General features: G+C 41.4%; 1 long non-coding RNA gene across 1 annotated transcript in view; it reads right to left on the bottom strand.

Annotated features, from left to right (window-relative positions):
* LOC125459111 (uncharacterized) overlaps positions 1-14,708 on the bottom strand; it is a 127,076-nt gene that overhangs the window by 8,049 nt on the left and 104,319 nt on the right. The window contains exon 3 of the long non-coding RNA XR_007248964.1: positions 11,174-11,437. This is a non-coding gene — a long non-coding RNA (uncharacterized LOC125459111). The remainder of the gene's footprint in view (positions 1-11,173; positions 11,438-14,708) is intronic.

Raw genomic sequence — 14,708 nt, 5'->3', positions numbered from 1 at the left:
AATGACTAAGAGCAGTGATGTGATGTAGCCAGTTTAGCAAGAGAAGGTATTTAGGGATAGGAAGTGAGATTTCTATGAATGGGAGAGGCTGTGCTAAGATTTAAGAACAAACAAACAAAGAACAAAGAAAATGACAGCACAGAAACAGGCCCTTCAGCCCTCCAAGCCTGTGCCGATCCAGATCTTCTATCTAAATTTGTCACCTATTTTCCAAGTTCTGTATCCTTCTGTTCCCTGCCCATTCATGTATCTGAATAGATACATCTTAAACGATGCTATCGTGCCTGCCCCTACCATGTCTGCTGGCTACGCGTTCCAGGCACCCATCACCCTTTGCGTAAAGAACTTTCCACACAAATCTCCCTGAAACTTTTCCCCTCTCACCATGAAATCATGGACCCTAGTAACTGAATCCCCCACTCTGGGAAAAGCTTCTTGCTATCCACCCTGTCTATACCCCTCATGATTTTGTAGACCTTAATCAGGTGTCCCCTCAACTTCCATCTTTCTAATGCTAATAATCCTAAGCTACACATCCTCTCTTCATAGCTGGTGCCCTCCAGACCAGGCAACATCCTGGTGAATCTCTTCTGCACCCTCTCCAAAGCATTCACATTGTGATGTGGTGACCACAATTGTACACAGTATCCCAAATGTGGTCGAACCAAAGTCCTGTACAACTGTAACATGGCCTGCCCACTCTTGTGCTCAATACCCCGTCATATGAATGAAAACATGCCGTATGTCTTCTTGACCACTCTATCGATCTATGTTCCTGCCTTCAGTGTATAATGGACCTGAACACCCAGATCTCTGTGTGTTTCAATTTTCCCCAGGACTTTTCCATTGACCACATAGTTCGCTCTTGAATTGGATCTTCTAAATGCGTTTGCCTGGATTGAACTCCATCTGCCATTTCTCCACCCAACTCTGCAATCTATCTACATTCTGCTGCATTCTCCAACAGCCCCCTTCACTATCTGCTTTCCACCAACCTTAGTGTCATCTGCAAACTTGCTAATCAGACCGACTATATATTTTCCTCCAGATCATTTATGTATATCACAAACAACAGTGGTCCCAACATAAGATCCCTGTGGAACACCACTGGTCACAGCTCTCCATTTTGCGAAACTCCCTTCCGCTACAACTCTCTGTCTCTTGTTGCCTAGCCAGCCCTCCATCCATCCCTTCTAGCTAGTAGACCCTGGACCCCATGCGACTTCACTTTCTCTAGCAGCCTACCATGGTTAACTGTATCAATTGGCTTACTGAAGACCATGTATATGACATCTACAGCCCTTCCCTCATCTAAAACTTTGTCACTTCCTCAAAGAAGTTTATCAAGTTGGTATGACATGACCTTCCCTGTACAAAACCATGCTCCCTATCACTAATAAGCCTATTTTCTTCCAAATGTAAATAGATCCTGTACCTCAGTATCTTCTCCAGCAGCTTCCCCACCACTGATGTCAGGCTCACCGGTCCATAATTACCTGGGTTACCCTTGTTACACTTCCTAAACAAGAGGGAAAACATTAGCAATTTTCCAGGCCTACGGGATCTCACCCTTGCTCAAGAATGCTGCGAAGATATCTGCTAAGCCCAGCTATTTCCTCTCTCACTTCCCTCAGTAACCTGGGATAGATCCCATCCAGACCTGGGCACTTGTCCACCCTAGTGTCTTTTAGAATACATAACACTTTCCCCCCACCCCCATGCTGACTTGACCTAGAGTAATCAAACATCTATCCCTAACCTCAACATCCTTCATGTCCCTCCCCTGAGTCAATGCCAACGCAAAGTACTCATTAAGAATCTCACTCATTTTCTCTGACTCCTCGCATAACTTCTCTCCTTTGTCCTTGAGTGAGCCAACCCTTTCTTTAGTTACCCTCTTGCTCCTAATGTATGAATAAAAAGCATTGGAATTATCCTTAACTCTGTTTGCCAAAGATATTTCATGACCCCTTTAGCCCTCTTAATTCCTCATTTCAGATTGATGCGACTTTCCTGGTATTCTTCCAAAGCTTTGTCTGTTTTCAGTCACCTAGACCTTATGTATGCTTCTTTGTCAACACAAATCCTTCCATATCCCAATCCCTGGGCTTCATGTAAAAAATGCAATAGCCTTTCGATATTCGATCTAACATGAAATTCTGTGTTATTTTCAATGACCACAAGTAGGCTCAGAATATTTTAAACTGAAAATTCATGCTCAATCAACTTCATTTAGTATTTTAATCCAAGTTTGTTAACATAAAATAATAAAGAAAATCAAGATTGAGATCAGACATCTATCAAATTTTAAATTACATAGGATTCTTTTTCTTAAAATCTGAAAGATTGTAGATTAATGGAAATATTGTGGATATTTTCAAGCATTAAGCTCATAACTATTTTATCCAGACAGTTTCTCACACAAACACATGATTTCATTGTGGTCAAAACTCAAGGCTGAAGAATTAATCTAGTTCTTTGATTTGAGATAAAAAAGATGCTTTCTCTGCAATATCATCCTGATTCATAATGCTTAATACCGATACCATGAGGCTTCATGACATGGTCACGGTATCTGCCATAGACAGAACCAATTACTGAATCAATGCATAAACAGTTCTCATAATATGGAATAGTAGTACTGGCAAGGTATGAGGTCTTTTCCTACAACTTTGGGCCTGTTGCCATCGTAGAAGATAGCAGAAAGCAGGAGAGACCAGTAAATAAAACATACAGCGTTCTCAGCATTATTAATAAGACCTTAGAGTACAAGAGCAAGGAGGTAATGTTGAATTTGTGTAAGGCCCTTGTTCAAACCTCAGCTGGAGTATTGTGATCAATGATTAGGGTGCACCCTATTGGAAAAATGCAGATACTTCTGAGAGAGTGCAGAAACAATTTAACGGAATGGTTCCAGGTTTGAGAAATATCAGCTATGAGGATAGATTGAAGAAGTTGAGACTGCTCTCCTTGGAAATCAGAAGGCTAAGGGGAGATCTGATTGCAAAATCATGAGCAGGTTGGATAGCGCAGAGAAAGAGTACCTGTTTCTGTGAAAAGAAACAAAAGTAAGAGGGCATAGATTTAGAGTGATCTGCAAATGAATCAATGGTGATTTAAGAAATATCCTTTTCACACAGTTGGTATGGTTTTGGAATGAAATGCCTGGAAATTTGGTGGAAGCAGGTTCAATTGAAGTATTCAAGACGGCATTGGTTTTTTTAAATAGTAATGATATGCAGAGACATGGGGCAAAAGGCAGGTGATTGGCACAAGGTAATAAAGGTAGTCTGGGTAATGGAGCTAGTACAGGCATGATAGGTCAATGGCTTCTTTCTGCACCCTAACAAGTCTGTGATTCTATAATTCAACTTAATTAGGCAGACTATTGATGTTGAATGAATTACTGCACGATCCCAAAGAAGGCCTTCAATAGGGAACTGTCTCACAGCAAACAACATCCAGGTGGTTGGCACAAATGATACATTGATACCTTAAAGAAGAGCCACACAAATTGTAGACCACCTCTCTTGGGAAAACATTGCAGCCAGCCAGCTCAGGTGGAGGCATGCCAAACTCAGGACATGCAATGCGCCCAAAGGAAGGTCAAAAATGGGCCAAGCACACAAGGTCCAAAAGCATCATCAAGTAACAGAACACATGGATGTTCATGGTGACCTCCGCTCATGAGAGGATACAAAGAAGGCAGTTAAAATCACTTATAGCTGAATAACAAGAAGTATACCATTACTTTGTGATGTGTACCCCAATGGCATGGGTTAGTACCTTGAACAGCTAATTCAGGAGTAAAATTGAGAGGACCCAGAAACTGTTTCACTTGGATTCATGAAGAAGAAAATAATAAATTTACAACACTAGAGCATTATATATGACTTGACTCAAGGAATAAGCATTGAATCTGTGCATAAGAAGCTTTGTCATAGTGATGTCAGGTCATACGGAACTTAACTGTAGGTCTCCACAAAAATATCCTCTCTTACCATCTCTTGTATATACCTATACAGCTATAATCATTTTAATGGTCATTTACAGGAGTGATACATGATCTTACTACAATGATTCTTCTGAAAACTCTCACAGAATGAACTGTATTATTAGTTCTCCTTCAAATTTGCAGCAGAACATATCACATTTTGTTTGCCTTCGCTGCTAACACTTGAGAATTTCTTAGCAGCTCATCAGATCTTGTTTCTTATATCAGCAAATTGTTAACATTGTCTCTTATCAGCTCCTCTGGGTCTTTTGCTTACAAGGGTCTAGTTGTTTACCAAAGCTCCATTCAATCTTGCTGACATGCAACTTATCTTTTGAAACATCCTGGATAATAAGCTGACAGTTCTATGCTATTTTGCCAAGTAATACAGCATTTCAAATTCATTCTTTCAGCCTTCCTCAAAAACAGGCATCAAAAGATAACATTAAAATGTTTAAAACCCTTCACTAGTGCCTTGATAAAATATTATTACCCACAGGGAACCTCACCAAATTTTCAGCAAATAACTAGAATGTAAGTATTGCCCTTTATTTTGTTGACATGATGAAAAAAGATATGCACTAGTTGTCAGAAATGCCAATGCCAGACTCCCTGCACCAGTATCAATGGTTTTTGAACTCTTATATTTCTGATGTTATTTCTGCAGTTAGAGAGCAGATTAGTGTTATTTGCGCTGCTATTCATGTCTTCAAAGTGTCAGAATCCTTTTAGGATATAAATGTTGTGAATACAAAAGTAAATACTTTCTGGTCAAATGAGAAGAATTTAATAGAAAAAAAATTCAAGATATTAGTTTATTATACCTCTGTAAGTAGTTGCAGGTTTTAAGAATAGGCTCTACATTACCTCAAAGACTGTTGGGAGGACTTAGCCTTAGCTCTGTCTCACATAAGATTATATTTTATTCTCCTTCCGAGTCTTAATGAATGTCTTCATAACATAAACGTGGTGTGTGGTGCTTAATGCAGTCAATCAAGTATTAACCTTTATGTCTAGACACATATACAATGAGAATTATAACGATTGCAATTTTTTTTGTCTCTGGTCTGGTTGAAAATAGGCTTGTCAATTCATATTTGGGACTTACTGCTTCATAAGTAAATAGGTTGTCTCACATTTCCCAATCCTAAAATAATCAATTTTAGACACAGAAATGCTTTGATGGCATTATGGGGTACCTCGCTGTCATCGTGATAGAAATACATGGTGTTGAATAAAAGATTAATGATATTTTGGATCTTCTCAAGTTTCCAAATGATTTAACTTATTCTTATACCAAAACTTCAAATGACGTGAATTATAATGGCTGCTTGAATAGCTCGTCATGTGATTTAATGCTTTAAAAACCCTGCTCTTGTGCTGTTGAAATCTACCTTTGACTGCTAATTCTATAGTGTGTGACTTGGAATTATCATGGCACATTTAACTACTAAGTCTCATTTCTGGCATTCAACTAATAGTGTGAAATCAAGTAGAGAGCTCCATGAGTAATCTTCCCATTGTATTTCATCCCATTCCACTGCTTTCACCCTGAGCCCTGTTAAATTTAGAACATAGAACAATACAGCGCAGAACAGGCCCTTCGGCACTCGATGTTGCGCCGACCTGTGAACTAATCTAAGCCCATCCGCCTACACTATCCCATCACCATCCATATGCTTATCCAAGGACTGTTTAAATGCCCCTAATGTGGCTGAGTTAACTACATTGGCAGGCAGGGTGTTCCAAGCCCTTACCACTCTCTGAGCAAAGAACCTGCGTCTGACATCTGTCTTAAATCTATCACCCCTCAATTTGTAGCTGTGCGCCCTCATACAAGCTGACATCATCATCCTCGGAAAAAGACTTTCATTGCCCACCCTATCTAATCCTCTGATCATCTTGTATGTCTCTATTAAATCCCCTCTTAGCCTTCTTCTCTCCAATGAGAACAGGCACAAGTCCCTCAGCTTTTCTTCATAGGGCCTTCACTCCAGACCAGACAACATCCTGGCTCTGCACCTTTTCCAATGCTTCCAAATCCTTCCTGTAATGGAGCGACCAGAACTGCACGCAATATTCCAAGTGAGGCCGCACTAGCGTTTTGTACATTTGCAACATGGCATCATGGCTCCGGAGCTCAATTCCTCTACCAATAAAACCTAACACACCGTAAGCCTTCTGAACAGCACTTATCAACCTGGGTGGCAACTTTCAGGGATAAAAATTGGTCACCTACAAAAATATTTTTTCTCCATTTGCAAAATTCATTTCTTTTTATGAAGAATTTCTGCTTCAACTTCCCTTAACTACTTTTGTCTGAAAATGAAAACAAAGTGCTTTTATTTGCTTGGCACATTTCACAACTTTTGGATGTCCCAGCATACTTTGCAGCCAATGAAATCACATAATCACTTCTGAGATTAATTTACTTTCAATGGCTCATTTTATTTAAAGCCACAATAAGCATTGGACTTTTTTAAACTACATGTCTTATCAGGGATTGGATTACTTTAGTTACTCTAAAGACTGGTACTCGAATAATACTGTTCTTAAAGCCCAGCATTGAATAAAGCCTTTTTAAAAAGCTAGACATGCTGAGAACAACTTTCATGACAATAGCTGACTGCTAGTTTCCAAATTCTGTCTTACATGCTCTCTCACATTTTTAGTTTGAATACCTTCACTAATTTCTTAATTGAAACGTGCACTGATAATGAAGAGGCTATCTATGACTCACTGCAAAACTGCTAGAGAATTACAAATGGAGATTTCTGCTGATGCCAGAGGGCACATGCAAATTATAACAGGAGCTGTATAATGATATGATAACATGATTTTCCAATATTTAATTTTAAAATATTATTAAATTTGAAACATGGATGCAACTACAGGAATATTTAAAAGGAAGTTGCAGGGTCCCATCAGCTCCCAGGAGAATTAAACTGTGTTTGAAGGATTGGGTTTCTTTTTATGTAAGAAAATTGCAGAGAAAAGCCGGTTTAATAGATTGGTAGCTGCCAAAGTAACTCCTGAAAGGGTTTAGAACCTCTTACCAGGAAGACAGGATCACACTAAGCAGATAATGAGAACTTTCAAATATATTGGAAAATACACTATAGAATGAGTCTGACCTCTGTCAAGACTGAAACATCTTGGTATGCAAATGCAAGCCACATCCAACAGCTAACTGTCGTAAGACATTTTTCTCCGATTTTTTTTACACAGGTAGAGTGTATTCTGCCTTGGGAGTTAATTTGTAAACTTGATTTACTGGACAGGGAAAATGAGCTACCACATTAACCCAGTACAAAAGATCCAACTCCATGGACCCCATTCTTAAATGTTCTAATGGAGAACAAGACCTCTATTATTCCTTTGTAGTTGAATGTGAAGCAGTTGGTGTGCACCATTATTTCACTGTAATGGCTCAATCTGGTGTCTCTTTAGAAACAGCTGAAAACTGAATACTTTGTTATCTATAATGAAACTTTCATGGCATTATATGGTTTGAGATCATCACAAGCTGCAGCTGCTCATTGATAGCATTGAAAAGACTTAGAAAAAGCATCAGCTCAAACATAGAAAATGAGTTTCCATACTTTTAAAAATTTTCATTTCAGTTTCAGAGCCTATAAAGTAGGAGGGTGAATGTTTCAAGCTGTCAGTTCCATTGACAGCCAGCAATAATGGAAAGCCCTCTCACTAGTTTTGATTAGAAATGTGAATAGATGCTTACCTGTGTACTGCTGAGGCCTGATGCAAGTCAAGATTAGAAAGTTTAGAATGATGTAATCACAAGAAATCAAAAAATAAGTTGGTACTGCTCTCCGAGAAGAAGACTGAGAGGAGATTTGAAAGAGGGGTTCAAAATCATGAGCAGGTGGAATATGATAGCTAGGGAGAAGCTGCTCCCACTAGGAAAAGGAAAAAGATGAAACAACATGGATTTTAAGAGATGTGAAAATAAAGCGAGAGAGATATGAGAAAATATTTCATTCACAGTGTAGTTAGTGGATGGAAAGCACTTCTGGGATGCAGGTTCAATTGAAGCATTTAAGATGGCATTCGCTGGTTATTTGGATAGAAATGGTTCTCGGGGATACAAGGAAAAGGCAGGAGATTGAAACTAGGTACGCAAACATTATTTTAAATTATACCTTTTAAACTGGCACTCTCAGTAAAATGGCAAAAATTATATACCTCAAAATTCTCAAAGTTTACTGTTTTATTCTGTCCAATTATTATGGTTGTTTTAATTTTATTTAGCTCATTTATATGTGTATATACATTTACTTATGTAAAAAAACTTGATGTTAACTCAAATGACGACATAAAATATCAATAGTTGATTCAATTTCAACTCGATTTCTCCTCAAATACCATGATCTACTGTAATGTCTAAGTAGTTATTTCAGAGTGCACGTGAGAAGGTTCTCTGCCAGTAAGATGTATTTCAGGCAAAGCTTCATTAGTATTTAAGTGATTTATGTCATTAATAAACCATAACAATGACGAGTGTGCCCCATGTATTATGTTTCTATGACTTAGTGTGCATTTCTACATTGAATAAATCGACCTCATGATCAACCAGAATATTTGACTGAGCCTGCACATCTCTGAACCCGTAGGTACTGGTTAGAATAAAGTTTACGATAATAGACCTGATGCAATTGTACAGTGGTTTGAGCTACCTTCTTCCATGCAGTAACACTGTGATTCTGAGGTTAAGGAGTTTTTTTTGTTGTTAATTTCCAAGAAGTGTTTAAATTCTTAAAGTCAGGTACCAATTGTTACATTGCTTTCGATGAAAGGATAAATTTGTACTAGCAGCAACTGTAGATATCAGCCATGCATCCACCACACTCAGGGAAAAAAAAGGCGCTGAGTTAAGCTTTTCTTCTTAAACATGTCAATGCTTTTCAGAAATGGGCCAACAATCCAAGTGGATTGAAATTGGGTATGTGTAAATTTTGCCGAGCTTGTACAATTTGAACAACTTTCATATGGGACTTAAACTATATCTTTCATCCTTAGATAATAAAGTGTGAAGCTGGATGAACACAGCAGGCTAAGCAGCATCTCAGGAGCACAAGAGCTGACGTTTCAGGCCTAGACCCTTCATCAGAGAGGGGGATGGGGAGAGGGTTCTGGGATAAATAGGGAGAGAGGGGGAGGCGGGCCGAAGATGGAGAGAAAAGAAGATAGGTGGAGAGGAGAGTGTAGGTGGGGAGGTAGGGAGGGGATAGTTCAGTCCAGGGAAGACGGACAGGTCAAGGAGGTGGGATGAGGTTAGTAGGTAGGAAATGGAGGTGCAGCTTGGGGTGGGAGGAAGGGATGGGTGAGAGGAAGAACAGGGTAGGGAGGCAGAGACAGGCTGGGCTGGTTTTGGGATGCAGTAGGGGGAGGGGAAGAGCTGGGATGATTGTGTGATGCAGTGGGGGGAGGGGATGAACTGGGCTGGTTTTGGGATGCGGTGGGGGAAGGGGAGATTTTGAAGCTTATGAAGTCCACATTGATACCATTGGGCTGCAGGGTTCCCAAGCGGAATATGAGTTGCTATTACTGCAACCTTCGGGTGGCATCATTGTGGCACTGCAGGAGGCCCATGATGGACATGTCATCTAAAGAATGGGAGGGGGAGTTGAAATGGTTCGCGACTGGGAGGTGCAATTGTTTATTGCGAACAGAGCGGAGGTGTTCTGCAAAGCGGTCCCCAAGCCTCCGCTTGGTTTCCGCAATATAGAGGATGCCACACCAGGTACAATGGATACAGTATACCACATCGGCAGATGTGCAGGTGAACCTCTGCTTAATATGGAAAGTCATCTTGGGGCCTGGGATGGGGGTGAGGGAGGAGGTGTGGGGGCAAGTGCAGCATTTCCTGCGGTTGCAGGGGAAGGTGCCGGGTGTGGTGGGGTTGGAGGGCAGTGTGGAGCGAACAAGGGAGTCATGGAGAGAGTGGTCACCACCCATTTGACCATTCTCTCCGTGACTCCCTTGTTTGCTCCACACAGCCCAATGGTGTCAATGTGGACTTCACAAGCTTCAAAATCTCCCCTACCCCCACCACATCCCAAAACCAGCCCAGTTCGTCCCCTCCCCCCACTGCATCACACAACCAGCCCAGCCTGTCTCTGCTTCCCTAACCTGTTCTTCCTCTCACCCATCCCTTCCTCCCACCCCAAGCCGCACCTCCATTTCCTTTCTACTAACCTCATCCCACCTCCTTGACCTGTCCGTCTTCCCTCACTGACCTATCCCCTCCCTACCTCCCCACCTATACTCTCCTCTCCACCTATCTTCTTTTCTCTCCATTTTTGGTCCACCTCCCCCTCTCTCCCTATTTATTCCAGAACCCTCTCCCCATCCCCCTCTCTGATGAAAGGTCGAGGCCCGAAACGTCAGCTCTTGTGCTCCTGAGATGCTGCTTGGCCTGCTGTGTTCATCCAGCTTCACACTTTATTATCTTGTATTCTCCAGCATCTGCAGTTCCCATTGTCTCTCTTTCATCCTTAGCCCATTTTGTGTTTCATGTATTGCATCAGTTTAGTTGTAAACACTTTCTAAAGTGCGGGCTTTGCTTTCTGTGGGATTGATGTCACTAAAATCCTTCTTGCAGCCTACAGTCACATGTGAGTACAGGAGTTCAGTTTGTATGATCACAGAACTTAAGGTTCTGAGGACCAACACTGGAAATGATAAAAGAATGAATGTTTCCTCTTGTGGAAGAAACTAGAAAAAGGACCAAGGTTAAAAATAGGGTGGGGGGGGGCTTCCATTAAGGCAGAAATGAGGAGAATTTTTATTTTCTCTCATTCTCGGAGAAGGAGTGAGACGCCGAAAGCTTGTGTCTTCAAATAAAGCTGTTGGACTATAACTTGGTGTTGTGTGATTTTTGACCTTGAGAGTTATTAGTGCATTTAAAAAAATGGTTGAAATCTGTGAGAGAGCCGGAAATCATATAAAATAATAAACATTTACTGCACAGCTACGTTATTTACAAGATAAACTGTTGCAGGATTTCATCAGAGCCTTTCTCCCTCAAGTTTATGATCTGACATCACTGAAAATGCACTCTAATAATTAGTAATAATTAATTCCTGCTCCTAATTCATATGTTTGCATTTATGTTTGTATGATTAAGAAGACCATTTCATGCCCTTCTATTTCACCTACCTCATTTTGCTGTGCTTTCTCTTGATGGAATGGAACGCTTTCGTATTGATGAAGTCACCCGTTTTATGATATGGCACATGTGGAGGATAACAGCTATGTTAGCAAATCTTACTGCCTGGGCTGTAGCACTGATCCCCATCAGGAGAAAATGAGCTGAAGCTGTGTGATCTGTCACAAGTTGTATCAGCAAAGGTCTTGATACATTTGTGGGTTGAAGGTTGAGATTTTCAGAAAGATCTCCAGTGGTTTCTTGAAAGGAGCAAGCTGAAGAAAAAAAAAAGTACACCTTAACATTGCAATGCAGAACCAAACCATAAATGGATTGCATATGTGCCTTGAGGTTGCAGAAAGGCTGAAATGTGTTTGATATTGCCTTCAGTGAACAGGGGTGTTATGTGTGGTTGCTGCCTAAGGCAACATGCCCTAAGATAGAATCATAGATCGTGGAAACAGGCTGTATGGTCCAATTAGTTCTTGCCAACCAATATCCACAGCTAAACTAATCCCACCTGCCTTCTAATTGAATGTCAAATATTCTATGGTCATACAGGCAATAGGCCATACACCATCAGATATTATGACACAGTTCAGTTTTGATGAAGAGTCACATGAAGAACCCTAAACACTGAATCTGCTTTCTCTCCACAGATGCTGCCAGATCTGCCATGTTTCTGCAGAAATTTCTGTTGCAATTTCAGATTTTCAACACCTGCAGTTCTTGATTTTGGAGATGTGTCAGTCTGCAACACTCAATCGAGGATAGCTCTTTACACTGAAAGACCCAATGAGCTTTGGACAGGCCCAGGTGACTTTAAACAAGTTGGTGAAACATTGCGCGCCCAAGCCTGAATTTGTTTCTTCCTCCAGTTACTCTCCCAACTCCACACTTCTTCTCCCCAACCCACCATAGTGCTTCTTGCTCATTGCACCCAGCTCTTGCTCCCTTGACCCTATTCGCAAACTGGACATGAAATATTCTGCAATATTCCTTACTGGTCCAGCTGTTAGCTAATATGTTACTGACTCACTTTCTTCAAGTGCTATCCCCCTCTGCTTGAAACTTATGTTACTAACCATCTCAGGAAATATCCCTTGACCCCATCACACTTGAAAATCATTCTGGTTGAATTGTCACCATCCATTTCACTGGAATTCCAGACGCGAATCCCTTTAATTAGGTTTTCAGCTCTGTCATAGGACTGAAATTTGTCTTGTCAATGACATCTTATGTGAATGTGATAAAGGTAAACTATCTTCCCTTCCTTGCCTTCATGACCTAACACACCCACATCTCCAAACCCCTCTCTGTTAAGCGATAATTAAGACTGCACTCACCTGATTCTTTTCTTATCCATTTAATCGTAGCACCTGCTGGTGCCTGGTGTCCAAGGTGGTGATCTGGGGGAGTAAACAGCTGGCTGGCATCACCAGTTCACCCGCCAGGCTTTCATCTTGGGCACTACCACTATCTAGTTTCTATTCTGACTGGGAGAAGGGGGAAACTGCCCATTAATGAGGGCAAGATTAGATAGTGAGATGTTAATGCATGCAGATAAGCCACTGCTGTTTACTTGTGACAATCTGGTCTTGCCGCTCGACACTTGAAAGGAAAATGGGACCGTTTGATCCCATTATTTTGTTATTGAGAAGCTCCTCACTGGCCAACTCATGCTATTTTCCTAACTTTCATGCCAATGCCCATGTCATTTAGAGGCTGCGAAGATTCTGCCCAATGCTTTTTGTTTCCCAACCAATTCTACAACCTTTCCAAAAATGTGACATAAGGTGTCGCAATATCCAATCCTAGAAGAGTACAGGTAAGGGTTTTAATTAGGCTGTGTGGAGGTATTGCTGGTCACCATCGTGCTGCCATTTCCACTGAGATTAAGTCCTGGGCAGGACAGTCAGTGTCTGATCTCTGCACCCTGTTGCTAGAATCTTATAGTGGCAGCGTAGGCCTCAACTTTGGGGCAGCAGGCCAGATCAGTGGTTAGCACTTCTGCCTCACATCACCAGGGTCACCAATCCTTTTCCACCCTTGGGGTATTGTCTGTGTCGGATTTCCACGTTCTCCTCCTCTGTGTGTGTGTTTCCTCAGGGTGCTCTGGTTTCCTCCCGCAGTCCAAAGGTGTGCAGGTTGGGTGGATTGGCCGTGCTAAATTGCCCGTATTGTTCAGGGATAGGTAGATTGGGTGGGCTATAGGTGGATGGGACTGGGTGGGATGCTCTGTGGGTGGGTGTGGAATTGTTGGGCTGAAGGGCCTGTTTTCACACTGTAGGGGTTCTATGATTCTATGATGATCTATGAACTAAGACAACTGATGGGCCAATTAAAGACAACGTAAGGGTCTCTCACTTCTGGATGTGACCCAGCTGCAAGTAACCAGTCAACTAATGGCCCTACGGAGGGAAAAAAGTTGTATGTTGCTCATCACCAAGGATGGGGTTGTGAGCTGTGTCATGGATATGGGTCAGAAAGTTGGCTGCTCAGAGTTACCTCTCACTCCCTCTTCACTGCCATTGAAATCATCAGCTCCAACCTTACCCTGCTACTTCCCCCTCACGAAAATAATCACTTCCCTTGCACCCAGGTGTTGCCTTTCCAGCTGCAGCCATGGCATTCCACATGACATGCCCAGGAATGGCTGACCCCTGATTGGGAGGGAAGGAGGGACATTCATCACTAGGGACCTGATTCTGGATGCAAGTCCATCAATGGGCTCAGAGCTGCTTGGTTGGTATCAAGAAGATTTGTCATGTGTACCTCACCAGTTTTGCAGCTATTATTCATAGAACCGCTACAGTACGGAAGCAAGCCATTCAGCCCATTGAGTCCAAACTGACCATCTGAGGAGCATTCCACCCAGACCCATTTCCCTGCCTTATCTCTGTAACCCTGAATTTCCCATGTCTAATCTAATTAATCTACACACCCCTAGACAACAAGGGCAATTTACCGTGGTCAGTCCATGTAACGCGCAGAGAGGGGGAGAATGTGGAAATCCCACAGAGACAATAGCACAAGGGTGGAATAGGACGGTGACCCTGGTGCTGTGAGGCAGCAGTGTTAACCACTGAGCCACCCTACTGCCCCAAAGGTGAAGCCTACGCTGCCACTATAAGATTCTACTCAACAGTTCTGAAATATTATTAAAACTGATACGGTTTCCTTAGAGAGAAATGTATTTTACTATTAGCCTAAAACAGAAGGGTTCTCATTCCCGGATGCTTGGTCTGTACATATTCTTTTTATTTCTTGAAATGCCAATAGATTTATCCACTTGGTTTTTGACTGTGTCACGTTAAGTCACCAATACATAACAATGCAGAGTAATTTCTGACAAAAACAAATCTGCAAACACATGTTACTTGACATTAAAGAGAAAATGGAAATGGAAATTGCAAGATTTAAACATCATTAAAACTGCATAGATTTGACAGTGATCAATTATAGGGGGGAATTGTTGATGCAAGATGTTTAAAAGTTTGCAAATGGTTTTTGTCATTCCTCTGAGAAAATGAATAATTATTTATT

This window comes from Stegostoma tigrinum, chromosome 17 (assembly GCF_030684315.1).
Source record: "Stegostoma tigrinum isolate sSteTig4 chromosome 17, sSteTig4.hap1, whole genome shotgun sequence".
NCBI classification, from domain to species: domain Eukaryota; kingdom Metazoa; phylum Chordata; class Chondrichthyes; order Orectolobiformes; family Stegostomatidae; genus Stegostoma; species Stegostoma tigrinum.
This window is presented reverse-complemented; position numbering and strand designations above follow the sequence as displayed.